This window comes from Hylobates moloch, unplaced genomic scaffold (genome assembly GCF_009828535.3).
Source record: "Hylobates moloch isolate HMO894 unplaced genomic scaffold, HMol_V3 SCAFFOLD_11, whole genome shotgun sequence".
Lineage (NCBI taxonomy): Eukaryota > Metazoa > Chordata > Mammalia > Primates > Hylobatidae > Hylobates > Hylobates moloch.
The window spans coordinates 23,514,169-23,538,099 of NW_026652286.1; positions in this window are offsets into that span (position 1 = coordinate 23,514,169).

Here is a 23,931-nt window from a genome sequence, read left to right on the forward strand (position 1 = left end):
TAATGGTTTCCACATTACATGCTACTCTGATTAGAATATTGTAAATTAAATATTATATTATAAATAAAATATTATAAATCACTTCCATCTTTTAACAAATATTTCTATGGTACATCCTTGAATTGTCTTTTTTAAACATTTATGCAATTAAGTTTAATACACTCCAACAAAAAATTGAATTAGCATATTTACTAAGATATTTTTAAACTGGAAATGTAAAGCTAGAATTCAACGGTGAATTACAAATATTATTGTTCAGAAGCCTACATCTTATTAAATCCTTCCAGATACAAGTTATGAGGAGCAGAGCCTTGTAGGCAGTGGTTGCTCCATCTCACTTATGCCCGACTGGTGAGTTTTATTTTGTAATTTAGTAATATGAAGTCTGTTGTTATCACACTCTAAACCATACCCTCCAACCTGAAATAAATCTGTAAGACAACTGATATCACATTTTACTGACCTTAATGCATTTATATATTTTCACATTTTAACAACTCTTAGCGGGTTGCATTTTACCACCCGAGAATCTTATAATTATTCTCACACGGGGGGGGGTGTTAAGTAGTTATTATTGCCTGCACATGTGTGAAATTGGTCTGAAAAATTTCCATTGGTGTCTTCCGGTAAAATAAAGTAGCAGCATCAAAACTTGCCAGAGCTTAGAAAGTAATCCTGGAGATGACAGTGGAACACTATTTCAGGAAGCAGGGTATATCAATATTCTTGACCACACAAAGGATGATACTGTGTGAAAGGGTGGACATCAATAGCACTGAGTCAGAAAAAAACTAGAAAAGTTGAACTCTGAATATGAAGAAATTTCAGAATATTAAACAATTTTATTTCATACACACGTGAGCAAATGTGCCAACCTTTACTGTCCTGCTTTCCTACCAAATTGGATTTACTGTCTGCTCTTTTCTACCCTTCTTCATGCCCAGGAATGCTGACTTCTGCGATCGCATCACCTGAGCTCTCTTGCTTGGTATCTGTATCAGCCTGTTCTCAAGCTGCTAATAAAGACATACCCGCAACTGGGTAATTTATGAAGAAAAAGGGGTTTAATGGACTTACAGGTCCACATGGCTGTGGAGGCCACACAATCACGGCAGAAGGCAAAGCTGGAGCATATCTTATATGGCCACACGCAAGAGAGAAGTGCCCAGCAAAAGGGGGAAAAATCCCTTAGAAAACCAGCAGATCTTGGCCGGGCGCGGTGGCCCACGCTTGTAATCCCAGCACTTTGGGAGGCTGAGGCGGGCGGATCACGAGGTCAGGAGATTGAGACCACGGTGAAACCCCGTCTCTACTAAAAATACAAAAAATTAGCCAGGCGTGGTGGCGGGCGCCTGTAGTCCCAGCTACTCGGAGAGGCTGAGGCAGGAGAATGGCGTGAACCCGGGAGGTGGGATTGCACCACTGCACTCACCTGGCGACAGACGAGACCCTCTCCCAAAAAAAAAAAAAAACCCAGCAGATCTTGTAAGAACTCACTCCCTATCATGAGAACAGCATGAGGGTAACCGCCTCCATGATTAAATTACCTCCCACCAGGTCCCTCCCATGACATGTGGGAATTATGGGAACTACAATTCAAGATGAGATTTGGGTAGGCACACAGCCAGACCATATCAGTACCTTTTGATTGTATTTGTCCAAAGCTTTCAGATGCCATCAGTAAATCACTCCTATCTATCTCATCATGGACATTCCTCCCTCCAGGGTTCTAGCTTTCTTTGGCCTCTTTCATCATTATTTCTTTCTCTTTTTTTTTTTTTTCATCCCTATGGGTGGAAATACTTTCTAGCTTCTACTGTCTTTGGTATCACTTCATTTCTTGTTTGTACCTTTAGCTATCTCCATAGGTTATTACCAAATCTCTTCATTGGAATAATTTGAGGTAAAATAAATGTTCTGCCAGAATTCTGATTGATACTAGAATACATATTAAACTCATGTTAAGCAATCTGTCAAAGTTTATCTAAAAGAGTTTTTTCAATAAGAGAAAAACAAAGTACCATAAAATCTAACTGCTATAGACATTGTATCATAATTTGCCATTGCTTTTTTAATACAAAATATAATGCTTTATCTATAATTTATGACCCTTGAGATTTGATGAAATATCCTATTTTGATTCCCAAATATTTGACTTTATCTCTCAAATATTTTGCAACTTGGGGTCATAAAAGGGGATGTGTATAATTTATTGCCTCTACTTAATACCTAAAGGAAATTAAACCTTGTAATGAAAGACACATAATCCTGTCTAGATTTTGCCTACCTGATCTTTTTAATAAAACCACATAAACTTGTTCCAGTTAGCCAGCTATATTTTAACATCATTTTTAATTTTTTAGAGCAACTTGTTTTTAATGCTGTGCTTTCCATCCATAACATTTTTTAGTACAGCAAAATCCAGTCAAGTCAATTTATTTGGTCTTTTCTGTACTCACCTTACCCATATTATAAGCCTACTTTTAGTACTTCCAAAAAAGTGCTAAACTACTTCTAAAAAAGATGAAGATTAATCTTAATAAGTGTTGTATGTACTGGTTTAATAATTCCTGCTAACTAATTAGTAAAATCCATGTGCTGCTCCCTTTAATATGGGCTCCTTTGTTGACAGAAGAAAAAGAAATGCAGTTCTCAACTAGGTCTAGAAATGAAAATTAAAAAGCATGGCTTTGAATTTTAGCAGACTGATGCTTACAACAAAGTTCCAACATTTATATAAGCTTGATATTTTTGCTAAGTTATTTTACAGCAATAAATCTCACTCTATGAAGCAAAAATAACTTTTATCTTACAGATAAATTTCTCTTCATTTATAAGAGGGCTCAGCATTAAATAGTATATGCTCAATAAATTTTAACCTTTAATAGTTGCACAGTTGTGAATTTGAATTTTCCATTTACATATTGCAAATCCCACCTCAGCAGTAATTATTAAAGGAACTTATTAATTATGTAAAACTTGCAACCAGCTAACCCTTTGTTTCCTGAAGGCTGATAACCATTTCTTAAATTGGAAATACATATATTCAGTTTACTTAAAACTTCAAATATGTTCTTCAAATTTGTCAATTATTTAAGTCAAGTAACATTTCCTTGATGCTCAAAATATGCATGTAATTAAATAGAAAAGAACATTAAAATAAATAGATGGTTTATAGATATAGATGGACAGATAGGATAGGTAGGTAGGCAGATAGGTAGATGATAAACAAGAAAATAGCACGGAACCTTCATTGGCTGCATTGTAGAATTAGTGAATATTTTATTCTACTCTGTGAGTTAAATTATAGTAAGTATCTTTATTTAGTGATTTTTAAAATATTCATTTATTCTATCTATAGCCAAAGGAGAAGACCAAATTTTGAGTTTCCTAAGACTTGGCACAATCCATCAATCCATTTAATCTTTTTTTTTTTTTTTGAGTCTGAGTTTCTCTTGTTGCCCAGGCTGGTGTGCAGTGGTGCAATCTCGGCTCACTGTAACTTGCGACTCCCGTGTTCAAAAGATTCTCCTGCCTCAGCCTCCCAACTAGCTGGGATTACAGGTGCCCACCGCCAAGCCTGGCTAATTTTTTTATATTTTTAGTAGAGATAGAGTTTCATCATCTTGGCCAGCTGGCCAAGCTGGTCCCAAACTCCTGACCTCAGGTGATCTGCCGGCCTCGGCCTCCCAAAGTGCCGAGATTACAGGCATGAGCCACCATGCCCAGCCCCATTTAATCTTTTAGGCCACCTTGTTTAATGTATGCCAGAGTTGGCAGGGACTATTGTTTTATTCATGTCTCATTTAGTCTAATAACCTTTGCCTTATATCTTAACCCATTTTTTAAACCCATCTCCTTATCTATGATCTATGTTTTCTCCAAATAACTGTAAGGAAAATGAAACATGTTTATGTATTTTTTAAAACCTCCTTTATAAGGGGCTTATTATCTGTAGAAAATTCAGAATTTTCTATTGCATATTATTCAATCTTTGAAAAAACTTTATATTGTTCATTTCAAAGCTATTTACTAATTTGTTTTTAATTATTTTAATATCTATTAACTGAATCTAATTTTAAATTTACTAATTACATTTTTAAACCTATACTCTTCAAATACTTAGGGTCAGCCTTTAGTGCACAACGTGGACTTTAAATATTTCAAGTTAAGATGCATATATACTGAATAAAAAATGGTATACAACCTGTGTTTATAACTACGCAGAATTGTAGATGCATATATAAAAAGACTGGATGAAACAAAAGCGAAAAAAAGTTGATTTGCAATGAGATAAAATATCTACTGATTTTTTTTTATTTTTACTGTTGCTATGATGTCCCTAGAATATTTTTGAATTTAAACTCTATAAATGTAAGTACCCAAAATATACAATACTGTTTTTATACTCCCTAGGGCTTGTCTAATAGGAGATTGTACTAGGCTTAGGATGGAGAATTAAATGGTAAAATCAGTAGGAAACTCATAAGCAATCAGCAAATGATTTTTGGAAACTGCTCACTGGGCTAGGCATAGTGGGGAATATACAATAGTGAAAAAACCATTTCCTTCACTTAACAAGCCTAACTCTTTAAGAAATTATAGACTTTATTACCTTAATGTATTTGCCAATTTTTTTTGCAAATATTTAAGCTCATCTATCACCTATATATTGATTTCCACTGAAACATAAGAAGGATTAATCATAAATACAGCATTGTAACGCTGGTAGACATGGCAGAAACTGTTTTTAGTTTATCTTAGATACAATTCCCAAACCAAAAATAGCTCAGTCTTCTAGTTTTAACACAGTTGCCCCAAAGATAATTTAATAAAAGTTTTTATTTTTGAATTATCCAAATTCACTGAATAGCAAGTTGTTCATTTCTTGGTTTTGAACAGGACACCTTCTACCACAGAGTATGGCTTGAGGCAAAATTTAGTGTCCTTTTATCATTTGTAGTCTTGGATTTGTCTATTTAACACTTCTGTTACTCTATATTTTTGTCTGGATTAATTACAATATAGTACATTAACAAGTTAAATAGAACTGCATAGCTATCTAAGACAGCTTAGATGTTAATGGTGACATTTAAATTTGTGATTTCCAGGAATAGCAGGTTTTATTTTATTCCTGTCATGATCTTTCAAATACAGCACACTATGCCCATAACAGTGTCTGAAGGAAAAGAAAATGCACACTGTTAATTTAACTTTCTAGCTTAGTTTACTACATAGCTGGAAAGCTTCCTGACATTATAGCTATCATTCTTCCTCATGTCAGATTACCTTTTCATACCAGGACAGAGATTGATATCATTCTTTTTAACAGTTTCATAATATTCCATTGTATAGATTTAATGTAATTGATTTCACTGGTCATCTACTGATAAATCGTTGAGTTGTTTCTAGCCATTTGTTGTTATAAATTATGCTGCACAACTTTTTTCTGTGATTTCATGCACTTTCACAATTTTTATCCATAAAATAAATCTCAAGAAGTAGATGTGTATGTGCATTTTAAAATTTAAAAGATATTATTTGTACTCTAAAAAGTTGAAGTAATATATGATTGTACATGTTTTTCCATTCCTTTATTAATAGTAGGCAATATCAAGCACTGTTCTTTCTGTCAATTTGACAGCTGGAAAGATTGGTCTTGAGATATATTTTATTAAATAGTTGTGAACTTTGTTTGAAGACTCCAACTAAGAGCCCTGTATTCACATTTACTTTTGTTGCAATCTCTCAAATTGGCTATTGTTAGCAGAGAATTTGGCAACTTAGTGTGAAATAATATGCTTTCATATTACTGTAGGGATCTCATGAATATCATCCATTGTTCCCTTAATAAAAATTCTACAAGAAATCAAACTGTACAGTACTCATATCTTCTGTAAAATCCAGCATATTCCAAGGAAAACTGACAATAGGCCCGCTGCTGGCTTCTGGGATATAAATTCTAAATGCTTAGAATATCCTGCCTGATAAGAAAATCTGCTGTATTTAAAATGAATCTGTGGTTCTGTATAAGTGAAGCCTTAAGCCATCATACACCAGTTTGACCAAAAAAGTTTATCTGAACAGTGACAAGTATGGTGAATACTTGTTTTTGCTGGGATGGGAGTGGTTGCAGAGGAGGCTGGAGTCGGAGTGGCTGAGTCATGCAGCATTGCAAGCCTACATGACTGACCCCCATTAGAAACCAGACATCAAGGCTTAGAAGAGCTTTTCTGTTTGGCAACACTTAGCATGTGTTTTTATACATCATTTTTAGGAGAACTGAGCATGCCCATTTGTGACTCTACTGTGAGGAGACACCTGGAAGCTTAAGCCTAGTTCCTCCTGGACATGCGTATATACATTAGGTATATCTCCCAATGCTGTCCCTCCTCCCTACCTCAACCCCACAACAGTCCCCGGTGTGTGATGTTCCCCTTCCTGTGTCCATCTGTTCTCATTCAATTCCCACCTATGAGTGAGAACATGTAGTGTTTGGTTTTTTGTCCTTGTGATAGTTTGTTGAGAATGATGGTTTCCAGTTTCATCCATGTCCCTACAAAGGACATGAACTCATCATTTTTTATGGCTGCGTAGCATTCCATGGTGTATATGTGCCACATTTTCTTAATCCAGTCTATCGTTGTTGGACATTTGGATTGGTTCCAAGTCTTTGCTATTGTGAATAGTGCCACAATAAACACACGTGTGCATGTGTCTTTATAGGAGCATGATTTATAGTCCTTTGGGTATATACCCAGTAATGGGATGGCTAGGTCAAATAGTATTTCTAGTTCTAGATCCCTGAGGAATAGCCACACTGCCTTCCACAATGGTTGAACTAGTTGACAATCCCACCAACAGTGTAAAAGTGTTCCTATTTCTCCACATCCTCTCCAGCACCTGTTGTTTCCTGATTTTTTTTAATGATCGCCATTCTAATTGGTATGAGATGCTATCTCATTGTGGTTTTGATTTGCATTTCTCTGATGGCCAGTGATGATGAGCATTTTTTCATGTGTTTTTTGGCTGCATAAATGTCTTGTTTTGAGAAGTGTCTGTTCATGTCCTTTGCCCACTTTTTGATGGGGTTGTTTGTTTTTTTTCTTGTAAATTTGTTTGAGTTCTTTGTAGATTCTGTACATTAGCCTTTGCCAGATGAGGAGGTTGCGAAAATGTTCTCCCATTTTGTAGGTTGGCTGTTCACTCTGATGGTAGTTTCTTTGGCTGTGCAGAAGCTCTTTAGTTTAATTAGACCCCACTTGTCAATTTTGGCTTTTGTTGTCATTGCTTTTGGTGTTTTAGACATGAAGTCCTTGCCCATGACTATGTCCTGAATGGTATTGCCTAGGTTTTCTTCTAGGGTTTTTATGGTTTTATGTCTAATATGTAAGTCTTTAATCCATCTTGAATTAATTTTTGTATAAGGTGTAAGGAAGGGATCCAGTTTCAGCTTTCTACATATGGCTAGCCAGTTTTCCCAGCACCATTTATTAAATAGGGAATCCTTTTCCCATGTCTTGTTTTTGTCAGGTTTGTCAAAGATCAGATGGTTGTAGATATGCGGCATTATTTCTGAGGGCTCTGTTCTGTTCCATTGATCTATGTCTCTGTTTTGGTACCAGTACCATGCTGTTTTGGTTACTGTAGACTTGTAATATAGTTCGAAGTCAGGTAGCATGATGCCTCCAGCTTTGTTCTTTTGGCTTAGGATTGACATGGCAATGGAGGCTCTTTTTCGGTTCCATATGAACTTTAGTTTTTCCAATTCTGTGAAGAAAGTCATTGGTAGCTTGATGGGGATGGCATTGAATCTATAAATTACCTTGGGCAGTATGGCCATTTTCACAATATTGATTCTTCCAACCCATGAGCATGGAATGTTCTTCCATTTGTTTGTATCCTCTTTTATTTCATTGAGCAGTGGTTTGTAGTTCTCCTTGAAGAGGTCCTTCACATCCCTTGTAAGTTGGATTCCTAGGTATTTTATTCTCTTTGAAGCAACTGTCATTGGGAGTTCACTCATGATTTGGCTCTCTGTCTGTTATTGATGTATAAGAATGCTTGTGATTTTTGTACATTGATTTTGTATCCTGAGACTTTGCTGAAGTTGCTTATCAGCTTAAGGAGATTTTGGGCTGAGACAATGGGGTTTTCTAGATATACAATCATGTCATCTGCAAACAGAGACAATTTGATTTCCTCTTTTCCTAATTGAATAATCTTTATTTCCTTCTCCTGCCTGATTGCCCTGGCCAGAACTTCCAACAGTATGTTGAATAGGAGTGGTGAGAGAGGGCATCCCTGTCTTGTGCCAGTTTTCAAAGGGAATGCTTCCAGTTTTTGCTCATTCAGTATGATATTGGCTGTGGGTTTGTCATAAATAGCTCTTATTATTTTGAGATACGTCCCATCAATACCTAATTTATTGAGAGTTTTTAGCATGAAGTGTTGTTGAATTTTGTCAAAGGTCTTTTCTGCATCTATTGAGATAATCATGTGGTTTTTGTCTTTGGTTCTGTTTATATGCTGGATTACATTGATTGATTTGCATATGTTGAACCAGCCTTGCATCCCAGGGATGAAGCCCACTTGATCATGATGGATAAGCTTTTTGATGTGCTGCTGGATTCGGTTTGCCAGTATTTTATTGAGGATTTTTGCATCAATGTTCATCAAGGATATTGGTCTACAATTCTCTTTTTTTGGTTTTGTCTCTGCCAGGCTTTGGTATCAGGATGATGCTGGCCTCATAAAAATGTGTTAGGGAGGATTCCCTCTTTTTCTATTGATTGGAATAGTTTCAGAAGGAATGGTACCAGTTCCTCCTTGTACCTCTGGTAGAATTCGGCAGTGAATCCATCAGGTCCTGGACTCTTTTTGGTTGGTAAGCTATTGATTATTGCCACAATTTCAGAGCCTGTTATTGGTCTATTCAGAGATTCAACTTCTTCCTGGTTTAGTCTTGGGAGGGTGTATGTGTCCAGGAATTTATCCATTTCTTCTCGATTTTCTAGTTTATTTGTGTAGAGGTGTTTGTTGTATTCTGTGATGGTAGATTGTATTTCTGTGGGATCGATGTTGATATCCCCTTTATCATTTTTTATTGCGTCTATTTGATTCTTCTCTCTTTTCTTCTTTATCTTGCTAGCAGTCTATCAATTTTGTTGATCTTTTCGAAAAACCAGCTCCTGGATTCATTAATTTTTTGAAGGATTTTTGTGTCTCTATTTCCTTCAGTTCTGCTCTGATTTTAGTTATTTCTTGCCTTCTGCTAGGTTTTGAATATGTTTGCTCTTGCTTTTCTAGTTCTTTTAATTGTGATGTTAGGGTGTCAATTTTGGATCTTTCCTGCATTTTCTTGTGGGCATTTAGTGCTATAAATTTCCCTCTACACACTGCTTTGACCATGTCCCAGAGATTCTGGTATGTTGTTTCTTTGTTCTCATTGGTTACAAAGAACATCTTTATTTCTACCTTCATTTTGTTAAGTACCCAGTAGTCATTCAGGAGCAGGTTGTTCAGTTTCCATGTAGTTGAGCAGTTTTGAGTGAGTTTCTTAATCCTGAGTTCTAGTTTCATTGCACTGTGGTCTGAGAGACAGTTTGTTACAATTTCTGTTCTTTTACATTTGTTGAGGAGAGCTTTACTTCCAACTATGTGGTCAATTTTGGTATAGGTGTGGTGTGGTGCTGAAAAAAATTTATATTCTGTTGATTTGGGGTGGAGAGTTCTGTAGATGTCTATTAGGTCCACTTTGTGCAGAGCTGAGTTCAATTCCTGGATATCCTTGTTAACTTTCTGTCTCCTTGATCTGTCTAATATTGACAGTGGGGTGTTAAAGTCTCTCATTATTATTGTGTGGGAGTCTAAGTCTCTTTGTGGGTCACTCAGGACTTGCTTTATGAATCTGGGTGCTCCTGTATTAGGTACATATATATTTAGGATAGTTAGCTCTTCTTGTTGAATTGATCCCTTTACCATTATGTAATGGCCTTCTTTGTCTCTTTTGAACTTTGTTGGTTTAAAGTCTATTTTATAAGAGACTAGGATTGCAACCCCTGCCTTTTTTTGTTTTCCATTTGTTTGGTAGATCTTCCTGCATCCCTTTATTTTGAGTCTATGTGTGTCTCTGCACATGAGCTGGGTTTCCTGAATACACCACACTGATGGATCTTGATTCCTTATCCAATTTGCCAGTCTGTGTCTTTTAATTGGATCATTTAGCCCATTTACATTTAAAGTTAATATTGTTATGTGTGAATTTGATCCTGTCATTATGATGTTAGCTGGTTATTTTGCTCATTAGTTGATGCATTTTCTTCCCAGCCTCGACGGTCTTTACAATTTGGCATTCTTTTTCCAGTGGCCTGTACTGGTTGTTCCTTTCCATGTTTAGTGCTTCCTTTAGGAGCTCTTTTAGGGCAGGCCTGCTGGTGACAAAATCTCTCAGCCTTTGCTTGTCTGTAAAGGATTTTATTTCTCCTTCACTTATGAAGCTTAGTTTGGCTGGATATGAAATTCTGGATTGAAAATTCTTTTCTTTAAGAATGTTGAATATCGGCCCCCACTCTCTTCTGGCTTGTAGAGTTTCTGCCGAGAGATCAGCTGTTAGTCTGATGGGCTTCCTTTTGTGGGTAACTTGACCTTTCTGTCTGGCTGCCCTTAACATTTTTTCCTTCATTTCAACTTTGGTGAATCTGACAATTATGTATCTTAGAGTTGCTCTTCTCGAGGAGTATCTTTGTATCATTCTCTGTATTTCCTGAATCTGAATGTTGGCCTGCCTTGCTAGATTGGGGAAGTTCTCCTGGATAATATCTTGCAGAGTGTTTTCCAACTTGGTTCCATTCTCCCAGTGACTTTCAGTTACAGCAATCAGACTTAGGTTTGGTCTTTTCACATAGTCCCATATTTCTTGGAGGCTTTGTTCATTTCTTTGTATTCTTTTTTCTCTAAACTTCCCTTCTCGCTTCATTTCATTCATTTCATCTTCCATCACTGATAACCGTTCTTCCAGTTGATCACATCGGCTACTGAGGCTTCTGCATTCTTCATATAGTTCTCAAAACTTGGCTTTCAGCTCCATCAGCTCCTTTAAGCACTTCTTTGCATTGGTTGTTTTAGTTATCCATTCATCTATTTTTTTTTCTAAGTTTTTAACTTCTTTACCATTGGTTTGAATTTCCTTCTTTAGCTCGGAATAGTTTGATCATCTGAAGCCTTCTTCTCTCAACTCTTCAAAGTCATTCTCTGTCCAGCTTTGTTCCATTGCTGGTGAGGAACTGCATTCCTTTGGAGGAGGAGAGGTGCTCTGCTTTTTAGAGTTTCCAGCTTTTCTGCTCTGTTTCTCCCCATCTTTGTAGTTTTTTCTACTTTTGGTCTTTGATGATGGTGATGTACAGGTGGGTTTTTGGTGTGGGTGTCCTTTCTGTTTGTTAGTTTTCCTTCTAACAGACAGGACTCTCAGCTGCAGGTCTGTTGGAGTTTACTAGAGGTCCACTCCAGATCCTGTTTGGTTGGGTGTCAGCAGCGGTGGCTGCAGAACAGCGGATTTTCATGAACCGCAAATTCAGCTGTCTGATCGTTCCTCTGGAAGTTTCGTCTCAGAGGCGTACCTGGCCGAGTGAGGTGTCAGTCTGTCCCTACTGGGGGGTGCCTCCCAGTTAGGCTGCTCGGGGGTCAGGGACCCACTTTAGGAGGCAGTCTGTCCATTCTCAGATCTCCAACTGCCTGCTGGGAGAACCACTACTCTCCTCAAAGCTGTCAGATGGGGACATTTAAGTCTGCAGAGGTTACTGCTGACTTTTTGTTTGTCTGTTCCCTGCCCCCAGAGGTGGAGGCTACAGAGGCAGGCAGGCCTCCTTGAGCTGTGGTGGGCTCCACCCAGCTGGAGCTTCCTGGCTGCTTTGTTTACCTAAGCAAGCCTGGGCAATGGCGGGTGCCCCTCCCCCAGCCTGGCTGCCGCCTTGCACTTTGATCTCAGAGTGCTGTGCTAGCAATCAGTGAGACTCTGTGGGTGTAGAACCCTCCAAGCCAGGTGCGGGACACAATCTCCTGGTGTGCCGTTTTCCAAGCCCATTGGAGAAGCACAGTATTAGTGTGGGAGTGACCAGATTTTCCAGGTGCCATCTGTCATCCCTTTCTTTGACTATAAAAGGGAACTCCCTGACCCCTTGTGCTTCCCAAGTGAGGCAATGCCTCACCCTGCTTTGGCTCATGCACGGTGTGCTGCACCGACTGTCCTGCACCCACTGTTTGGCACTCCCTAGTTAGGTGAACCAAGTACCTCAGCTGAAAATGCAGAAATCACCTGTCTTCTGCATCGCTCACGCTGGGAGCTGTAGACGGGAGCTCTTCCTATTTGGCCATCTTGGCTCCACCCCCTCATCCATACTTTTAAGGGTATATGTTATGGGGTAAAATTCAAGCATGTATTTTGTAGCATTTCATCAGGTAAACGTTAAGTTCACTTTTAAGTATGTGAGTCTATGATTTTATGTATCAACAATAAAGGATGTTTTTCATGTAATGTTTTTTGTCAGGTGAATTCATTCTAATGGTCAATACAGGCTTTGTAGATACATTGACCAGTGTTCTAGCAGTCATTAACTGTGTGATCTTGGAATAATTAATATACCTATATCCAAGAATCTTCATCAATAAAATGTGATAATAATAGTATGTATCTTTTAGAATTTCCAGTGCATTTAGTAAGATAATAAATACAATAAAGTAAAATGACTACTACAATGTCTGACATGTAATTAGGTCTCAAAAAACGTATTGATTTTCTTATAGAATTGAAAAGCAGGTTTATAAGACCAAAGAAATTCTAAAAAATATCTCTGTCATCATACAGTTATGATTCCTGTGATATTGAATATAATTACTTGTAGCAATATTATTTCAAAGGCATATTCCTATATTTGTCCTATACATATTTTTTCTTACTTTAGTCAAGTTCTATATAATGTAGAGCTTATGGTATGTATGAAAAAATATTTTACTTTTATAGTAAAAATTTATGTTTTCCCAACTATTTATAATATTGAAAATACTGAGATTACTTTTATGTAGTCTGGATATGGTTTAAAATATTTCTAATGAACACTAGCCTATAGGAAGATGAATAATAATTTGCATGACTTTTTTTTTTTTTTTAAGAGATACTGTCTCACTTTTTTGGCTTAGCTGGAGGGCTCACTTCAGCCTCAAACTCCTGGGCTCAAGCTATCATCCTGCCTCAGCCTCCCAAGTAGCTAGGACCAGAAGTGTATGTCACTACACAGACTAGCTCTCCCTTCCTTCCTTCTTTCCTTCCTTCCTTCCACCCTCCCTTACTTCCTTTTTTCTTTCCCTTTTCTTTTCTCTTCTTTCCTTCCCTCCCTCCCTTCCTTCCATCCTCCCTCCCTTTTTCTTTCTTTCCTTCTTTCTTTCTTTCTCTTTCTTTCTTTCTTTCTTTCTTTCTTTCTTTCTTTTACTTTCTTTCTTTTCTTTTTCTTTCTTACTCTTTCTTTCTTGCTTTCCTCTCTTTCTCTCTTTCTTTCTTTCAATTGAGACAAGGTCTCACTATGTTGCCCAGGTTGGTCTCAAACTCCTGGTCTCATTTGATCTTCCTACTTGAGCCTCCCAAAGTGCTGGGGTTATAGGCATGAGTCACCAAGCCAAGCCCTAAGTCATTTTTTAAGTTGTAGAAACTAATTTACAGACGAAGAGAAAAATTATATGAATAAGCTGTACTCAAAGAAACTTTTATTTTTAATGGCTTCATTGTTGTCTTCATGAGTTGATGGCTGTACTGTGAAGGAAAAGTTTCTAAGCATATTCTCTGAGCACATACTACTCTCAATAAATACTTCTATCAGAAACATTGTTTCAGTGAAAATAAGACATTAAAATTTACTCTGAAATTACTATGCATAACCTCTAGGTGGTTTTTTTGCTTAGTCTTCCCAAAATTGATTATTTGAGGAAAGCAAACAATGTACAAAGTTTAGAAAAATTAAGTATGATATCTTTTTAAATTGCTCTTGTTAGTAGGAACTGTGGTAAAACTTTCAAATAAATTTTAATCAGCCTTTAAAGATAGGTGTTTAATGCAGGTAATACATACTAATATAATTTAATGTATTTAAGTCTTTAGCTACCAATATATTCTGGCATGTTTGAGTTCTACAAAGGAAAAATAATTTTGTTAAATGATGTTGAAAATTAGTTCATTTTAGTGATAATAAAATAGCTTATAAAATTTAAAATATATGAGTAAAAGCAAAAATATGCTTCATGTGCACTCAAATGCCTTCCTTAATTAAATTAAGCAAATAAAAATTAAGTGAAAGGTATTTTAAAATATAAATTATGTTAGTAACATGAACTTTAAGGATCTAAAATTGTTGCTTCTATTCTTTGGAAATAGTATTATTTTTTCAATCAACATAATCCTAGGCCATAAAAATGTATATATGAATAATAGTTGCTTCAAGTTTGTTGGTTTTTACCCCTTCAAAAACTATTAGGTTGGTACAAAAGCAACTGTGGTTTTTGCTATTACTTTTAAATGGCAAAAATCACAATATTTTTACTAACCATAAAAGGGCACACTAATGATTTAGTAGTTTAGTATAAGGCCAGGTGTAACTGACTCAAGTGCAGCTGCTTGTTGCTTGGAAGCCACAACAGAAGAGATGTGCGGTGAAAGATAAGCAACTTCATTCAAATGTTAGCAGTTGAGAAATGGCCAGGCTCGTGTCAGTAAGAGACCGTTCCAAACATTAGGCTGGGAAGGCGGGCTTAAAAAAGGGAACTTGAAATGGGAGGCAGGCAGGAGCAGTGCTGGGTACAGGGTCTGTGTGTCTTCTTTCCGTGGCTATCTTGACTCATGGTCCATCCAGAGTGTGGGCTGGCATCATCTTAACAATGACCAGGTTGTAGACTAACTGCTTTGACGTAATCCCTTGAATTTTGCAGCTGGGTCTCCATGTCTGGTTTGTTTCAAAATTAGCCCCTTGAATTTCTAAGCAAGCCCATAATTAGATAAGCAAGCAGAGTGCACAGGAGCGCCTGGTGGGAAAGGAGGGAAACAAAGGGCTTTTAAGAATGTTTCATGGGTAAAAGCAAGAAAGGGATAAAAAGTTTCCAAATGAATTTTGAATCTAAGCTACTTTGTTACACAGGGACTATCACACATTAGTTTCAATATGTAGGGAAACAAAATGACAGAATAATGAGGTACCATGGAGATCACATTAACTCTAAATACTTATAAAAAATGTAATTGATTATTAAGAACTAATGCTCTGGTAAGAGTTTGAAGACACTAATAGGAAGTGATTTGAAATGATTTTATTTCTCAATTTCATATATATTTTATAGGTTCTCCTAACAATAAAATGCTAGAAAGCTTAAATTATAAAGTGGCATTGTGATTAAACAAAGCCTGAAAAAAAATTATACTGCTGTCTTAACTTTTGAAAAATGTTTTTAGTATATTAATACAGTCATAGATCAGTTAATGACAAGTTTACATTCTGTGAAATGCATTGTTAGGCAATTTCATCATTATGCAAACATCATAGAATTATATTTGCACAAACCTCAGTATTAAAGCCTACTACACATCTAGGCTATATGGTATAGCCTATTGCTCCTAGGCTACAAACCTATAAGGCATATTACTGTATTGAATACTGTAGGAAATTACGACAAAATAATATTTGTGTATTTAAACATATGTCAACATAGAAAAGGTACAGTTAAAATATGACATAATAAGGCAAAAAAAAGGTACACCTGTATAGCTTATCATGAATGGAGCTTGCAAAAGTAAAAGTTGCTTTGGGTGAGTCAATGAGTAACAAGTGAATATAAAGGCCTAGAGTATTACTGGACAGTAGTAGATTTTATAAACTCTGTATACTTAGGCTGCATTATATTTAACAATTGTTTTCTTTAACAATAATATTAGCTTACTGTGACTTTTTTACTTTTTAAACTATTTCATTGGCTTTAACTTTTTGGCTCTTTTATAATAACATTTACCTTAATACACAAATACCTTGTACACCTGCACAAAATTATTTTCTTTCTTTATATTCTATGTATTTTTTTCTATTTCTAATTGTTTTTACGTTAATTTTGTTGTTGTTGTTGTTAAAAACTAAGACATGGGCTGGGTGCGGTGGCTCACGCCTGTAATCCTAGCACTTTGGGAGGCCAAGGCAGGTGGATCACGAGGTCAGGAGATCGAGACCATCCTGGCTAACGCGGTGAAACCCCATCTCTATTAAAAAAACACACAAAAAATTAGCCAGGCGTGGTGGCAGGCGCCTGTAGTCCCAGCTACTCGGGAGGCTGAGGCAAGAGAATGGTGTGAATCCTGGAGGCGGAGCTTGCAGTGACTGCGCCACTGCACCCCAGCCTGGGTGACGGAGCAAGGCTCCGTCTCAAAAAAAAAAAAAAAAAAAAAAAAAAGACACGACACATACGTAAGCCTAGACCTCCACAGGATCCTAATAATCAAAATCACTGTCTTCTGCCTCCACATCCTGCCTTACTGGAGGTCTTCAGGGGCAATAACACACATGGAGCTGTCACTGCCTATGATAATAACAACTTTATCTGTAATGCCTCCTGAAGGACCTGAGGTTGTTTTACAGTTACTCCTTTTTTTGTAATAAGTTGATAAAGTGCACTCTAAAATAACAAAAGGTATACTATAGTAAATACATAAACCAGTGGCATAATCATTTATTAACATTATCAAGTATTATGTACTATATATAATTGTATGTGTTATACTTTCATATAACTGGTTAGGTTTGTTATACCAGTATCACCACAAATACATTAATAATGCCTGGGGCTATGACATTATGATGACTACAATGTCACTAGGCAATTGGAGTTTTTTAGCTCCATTACAACTTTTTGAGGCTATCATCATATATGCAGTCCATCGTTGACAAACGTTTTTATGTGAAGTTTGACTATATTATTATTTTAAGATAAATCATACTGAGAGGTGACATCAACAAGGTGGCAGTGTAGAAGATCTTCTGTCATAACTCCCCCTCCCACCACAAAAATAAACTAGCAATTATTTAGAGATAAGAATCCAACCCTGAATCTGTTAGAACTCAGAGGAGAAGCAGAAACTCCCCTGGACCCACAAAAACAAGCCATGACCAATAAGAGAAACTGTCACTTTGGACCGTGCTACCCTTCTCCTAAACCAGCATAATCCAACTGACTAAGAATTTCCCTAGACCCATGGTTTCAGAGGTGATAAGAGGAAATTGTGGATGGACATTCAACTATTCCACCACTATGGAGATCTTTGTAGGAAACAAGCTCTAGTCCTGTCCCATGGGAAACATTGGAATTGCCAGAAGGGCTGAACGATCTGGAGTGAATTGGAGATAAACAGTTGGTGTGCTGATGGCAGTGATTGTTGAATGGATCTTGGCAGCTGTTCTGGTTCCAAATCATTGAAATGCCACACAGAGGACACTAGCACACACCACAGTGCTGCAGGGGGCATAACCTGTGAGAAGGACCAAATCCCTGGCTTGAGTTTCCACAAATCCTAGGAGTTTACATGGAGCCTTCTCCTGACCTGGAAGCAATTAAAAAGTTGATGATTAAGTTCTGATGCCTACTTAGTTTTCTCCAGGCCCTAGAATGATCTCAAGTCTGTGTTTCATTTCCTGTGCAACACTTAAGTTCCAGTGCTTGCAGTGAGTCTTCTCTGGACTGGGAAACAAGACCAAGGTAGCAAGTTAGTTCCAGTGCAGTGCTTTAGTTCTGGTGCTCACTGTAAGTCCTCCTCACAATGAGTAGCATTAGTGGGTCAGAAGTTAAGTTTCAATTTTAAGTAGTAAATATCTAATACCACTGAAGAACACCTGCAAAAACTGAAAATGGTGGCTGTCTTCTCAAATGCACAGGCATCAATGTAAAGATACAAGGATTGTGACATATGGCACCATCACAAAACATTAAAAAAAAAAAAAATCCAACAAAAGACCTAGAAGAATTAAGACTTGTGAAATGTCTGAAGAAGAATTTAGAAAAATCATTTTAAAGAAGTACAGGTTATCAACACAAAACCCAGATAGAAAAATCAAATAAAATTTGGAAAACAATTTAAGAATCAAATGAGGAATTTGACAAATAAATAGAAACAATTTTCAAGGAAAAAATACTATATAGAAATCTTATAAATAAAGAATACAATAACTAAACTGAAACATTCATTAGTACACTTCAACAGCAGATTTGAACAGATGGAGGAAAGAATCAGCAAGCTCCTAAATACAAAACATATGAAATTATCCAATCAAAGGAGAAAAAAAAGACTAGAGAAGTCCTAGATTCAGAGATTATGGAATGCCATCGGGCAAGCCAGCATCCTCATAATAGAACTGCTCACAGAAGACAAGAGAGAAAAAGGTCTGTAAAGCATATTTGAGGAAAAGATGGCTAAAAATGTGCCAAATCTAGAGAAATATGACAGCATCCAGGTACCGAAAGATCAATAGGTCGCCAAAAATCCAATCCAAAGAGAAATTCACCAAGGCACATTATTATCAAATTATCAGAACTCAGTGATGAAAAAATACTGAAAGTAGCAAGATAAAACAACACGTAGCATTCATTGTAGCTCTAGTGCATCTTTCAGTGGATTTTCTACCAGAAATCCTACAGCTAGGAGGGAGTGAAATAATATATTCAAAGTGCTGAAGGAAAAATTAAAATGCCAGCCAACAATACTGTACCCAGGAAAACTGTCGTTGAAACAAAAAGAAAGATAAAGACTTTCCCACATAAACAAAAGCCGAGGAAATTCATAAACACTAGACCAGACCTGTCTTCTGTGAAATGCTACAAGGAATTTCTCTAATCTGAAATAAAAGGGTCGTATCCTGTAACAAGAAAACATCCAAAGTTATAAACTCCACTGGTAAAGGTAAATATACAAAAAATTCAAAATACTCATAGTATAGTGGTGTGTGTAACCACCTGCATCTTTAGTATGAAGACTAAAAGACCAAACTACTAAAGAAAATAACTACAACAGTTGATCAAGAGGCGATATAAATGTACACTGAGACTTCAAAAAGTCAAAATGTGTGGGAAAATGTGTTAAAGTGTATTATGATTTTCATTAAAGAGCTGAGCTAGCTTTGTAACTAAAATGAATAAGCCACTTTCTTCAATTTTTGTGAGAAATCAGATGAGATTTCAATAAAGGAAAGTATTATCTTACACAAATAAGTGATTCATCTTATTTACACAATGGATTACTGGCACTAAAATTAAAGATTTATGTGACTTTTATTGAATTAAATTAATTATACAGTATAAAATTCTCTAAATTTCCCCTTAGATTCACTGTATATGTCTAATGCACACAAGAGAAATATCTGAAAACATAAGCATTTATGTAGATTCTATTGAAATTTGTGCTGTCTGCTTAATTAAAGAAAAGCTTAATTATATGAAGGTAAACAAATTAACAGCATATGCCTCAGCTTCTCCTGGGAACACAGAAATAGTTACTCTGTCACTTTTTAAGTGCTTGCTATAATTAAAAGTTTTTTCACTGCACATATATTTATTTGAAAAAATTGACTTTTCAAAGGTTATCTTCTTCAGTAGAATGGAGAAAACCTGACCATAAATACTGCTAAATGTTTCTGATCATAAACATTGCAAAATAAAGAGAATAGCAAATGAATTGCAACATTGCACTCTTGTAAAGGGTTGTCACATTTTTTAAATTGGTAATATGGAAAAATCCTAGTGTTCCCATTTTTGTGGATCATGTAAAAATATGACACAGTGATTATCATTAATAATTTATTGTGTATTTAAAATTTGCTAAAAAAACTTGTTTTCAACCAACAAAAAATTATATGAGGTGACAGATGTTACTTAAGTAACAACCAACAAAAAATTATAAGTATATGAGGTGACAGATGTGATTTAACCATTTCACAGTGTATACACATGTCAAAATATCACATAATTTTTATTTTTAACTTTAATATAAAATAAAAATATGTAAAAAATTGGAGATGATCTGTGACATGATTTCACCTATTTACTTTGTCTAATAAATGAGTTAACTGAGGCTCCTCTCTACTAATGAAACCTGCAAGTTAAAGGAATTATAGCAATAAACCCCGAATTATTTCCCATTGAACATTCTATTATGCCATGTACCCTACTTTCTGAAAATGTTTATTACATTTTAAGGTACATCTAAAATATGTACTATTCTATGTCATTGAAATGTAATGATATATTGTTTTAGATGATTTGGGTTTGTTCAAATCAGAAATAAATTCAATTAAATATAAACGTAATTAACAGAGGAAACAATGCCAAATATTTTTATCATGCCATTCTTTCCTAAAACTATAAAATTTCTTTGAAAATCATATCAGTAAGATTAACAAAAATAGACATAATACAGAGAGTTTTAAAAGATATGATTGGCTGGGTGCGGTGGCTCATGCCTGAAATCCCAGCACTTTGGGAGATCAAAGCGGGCAGATCACGAGGTCCAGAGATCGAGACCATCCTGGCTAACACAGTGAAACTCCGTCTCTACTAAAAATAAAAAAGACAATTCACCCGGCATGGTGGCGGGCGCCTGTAGTCCCAGCTACTCAGGAGGCTGAGGCAGGAGAATGGCGTGAACCCGGGAGGCGGAGCTTGCAGTGAGCCGAGATTGCACCACTGCACTCCAGCCTGCATGACAGAGCAAGACTCTTTCTAAAAAAATAAATAAAAATAATAAATAAAAATGAAGTAGGCAAGTAGGCAAAATAATAGTTCTTCCAAAATGCTCACATGCTGATATTCAGAGTTGATGAATATGATATTTTACGTGGCAAAGGGGGATTATGGTTGCAGTTAGAATTAGGTTGCTAATCAGCAGATTTTAAAAAGGACATCAAGGAAACCGGCTTTCTTGTGAACACTTGGGGTTGTCAGTCTACTTTTCCCTCATGACTAATATACAAAACATTTTAAATGTGATTTAGCTTTCTCTTGATTTAAACCCTCAATAATAATAATAAAAAAACAGGATTTAGCTTTTATCTTTAATGGCAAATAAACCTCAAGTAGACACATGTCTATAGATTTTCTTCTTAGCCAGTATGTCAAATTCTTATAAAAGTACTGTGGACACATATGTAATCCTTAAATTCTACCATAAAAACAATGTTTATGGCAGAAAACTTTCGACACTTTGTAAAATAAAAGTTGATATTTGTGTAGATGTTACCACATAGATAAATTAAGAATAATTTAACATCAAAATCACATATGTTGGATACATTTCACAATGCCAAACAGTTATATAAGTTCATTGCTATGTATTTATTGTCTGAAAAACAAATGATTGACTGTCATTGAAATAAAATTCTCATCCTGAGTAAAAGAACTAGGTAGTTCACTCGATCATAGTTTTATAATCTATATCAGAAAGATGTATTTATGTTTACTATGTATTTCGCAGTGGAAATCCTGCTGTATAATTTCTTAAGAGTATTGATATAAATAAGTAACTTTATAGTAATGAAGTATAATAACATAATGAAACATTGTATGTGGGTGTCTATGTGTATGTATTATATATCATATTACATACAATAACTGGCAATGATGGTTAAATGTTGAGCACTTATAATATGTCTTATAGGTTCAGAAATTATGTAATGTTTGCTAGAAAAAAATATAACTTACATGGCTTATGTCGTGTTATGCTATGTTAAATCATTATAAGCAATCTTTTCAAAAATTTAGACAACTTTTATAAGACAAATACGTTTCCTTAAAAAGTTAATTTACCTAAATTAACACAGTAATTAATATAAAATATAAATAAAACCATATTAATTAAATAAAGTTCATAATAAAATGTCTTTCCATAAATAAAATTCTAGGCCCAAATAACTGCCTCAGTTAATTCTACCAAATATTTAAAGAATAAATAATAATGTTCTATCCAAATTCTTTCAGAAAATTGACAAGAGAGAGTAACCCCCCATTGTATTTATGCAGCTGTATGACCCTGATATTGAAACCTGACACATATCATATTTAAAAAATTAAACCAATCATAAGAATGGATGCAAACTGACTACAACAACTATAGGATAAACAGAATATCATAACCAAGTAGGCTTTTTAAAATCAGGAATGAATGACTTAATTAACATTCAAAAACAATTAATTATAAAAAACCTGACATTAATAGAAAAAATAGAAATCCAAACCATTTCAATAAGAATTTGACAAAATTTATTACCATTTCATAATTAAATTTAGGACCAGAAGAGAATTTCTTCAAACTGATAAAGGACAGCTTGCAAAAAAACAAAACAAAACGACAATACAGGATCTTAACAATTAATATGAAGTACAGATTCAACAGAGTGTCGGTATTCCAAGATGATAATTTGAAGAAATGTAAAAGAAAATTCCAGAGTTTATTTGAATATGCAAAGGATCTAATATAACCAAAGTAATCCTGCAAGAGAAGTATAAAGTTGGAGAGTTTATACTACCTGGTATCGTTACAGACTCTAGTGCTGCAGTTACCAGCAAAAAGGTGGTACTGGAGTAAAGACAGAAAAATATATCAATGATACAGCATAGAGAGTCCACAAATAGACTCACCGTGCTTCATTTTCAGCAATTTGCCAAGTCACTTTGATAGAGACAGGAGACAGCCAAGGTTCCCCGGTGAATCCCGGCTTTCAAGCCTGAAAGAGCCTGAAGGTTGAAAAACTGAAGTGATGGTCCAGGATGAAACCCACCCCTTTCCCAGCTAATTCTCTCTGAACATTTCCCACCTGCGGACTCAGAGGACGAGGTGGAGCCTTGGGGAGTTTGTGCCATTTGCAGCAGTGAGGATCCTGGCCTCTTTTGTTCCTGGGTGGTGACCTATCTTTGAGGTGGGAAACCTGCTAGCAGGATTCTTTCTTGCTTTGTTGAGAGTTATTTTTTCTTTTTCCTTTTTGCCCAGTAAATTCAATTTTCCTCACCCTTCTATGTGTCCATGAGCCTGATCTTTTCTGGTTGTGTGACAAGACCCCAGTTTCAGCTGAACTAAGTAGAAAGTTCTGCAACAACTTCAAGGGCTATGGGCAAACTTTTAAAAAAGATACGTATTGCTAGAATGACCTGAAAACGTTGTAGGAGGAAGAAGTAAACTTTTAGTTGTACCATACAATATACACATAAATACATTAGAAAAAAATAATGGACCTAAACATAAATCAAGTTTCTGGAATATGTATGTTTTTTTACACATTAGATACACAGGCATTTTTGTCAGACACAACACAAAACCTAAAAAAAAGTAGTGATTAATAGGATTTCTTGAAAATTAAAATTTATGTGTGTAAAAGACACACTAGATACCGAAAGTGCATACTTGCAGTATTTAAATGTAACTTGTATATAGAAAATATAAATAACTCGTATAAAATGAAAGGATAAAAATTTAAAATGGGCAAGGTTTAAATAGATACTTTATAAAAGTAGGCATATATATAACTTATATGAACTTTAAAGTTGATTAACATCATTGGTCACTAGGGAAATGCAAATGAAACCATTAATAAGTAAGTACTTTATAACTACTAGAATAGCTAAAATTTTAAAAATTAAAATCTGCTATCATATATTGTCAAAGATATCAAAGCAACTAGAACTTTTATCAATTGCTGTTGGTAGTGTAAAAACTGCTTTGGAGACTGGCAGTTTTTTATAATGTTAAACAGACATTTGATCTTAACAGTAGTTCTACTAGTTTTTAACCCAAGATTTAAAAAATATATACCCTCAAAACACAAAAAATTATAGTAGTCCTATTTATAAAAGCACAAACTTGGAACCAATCTAAAT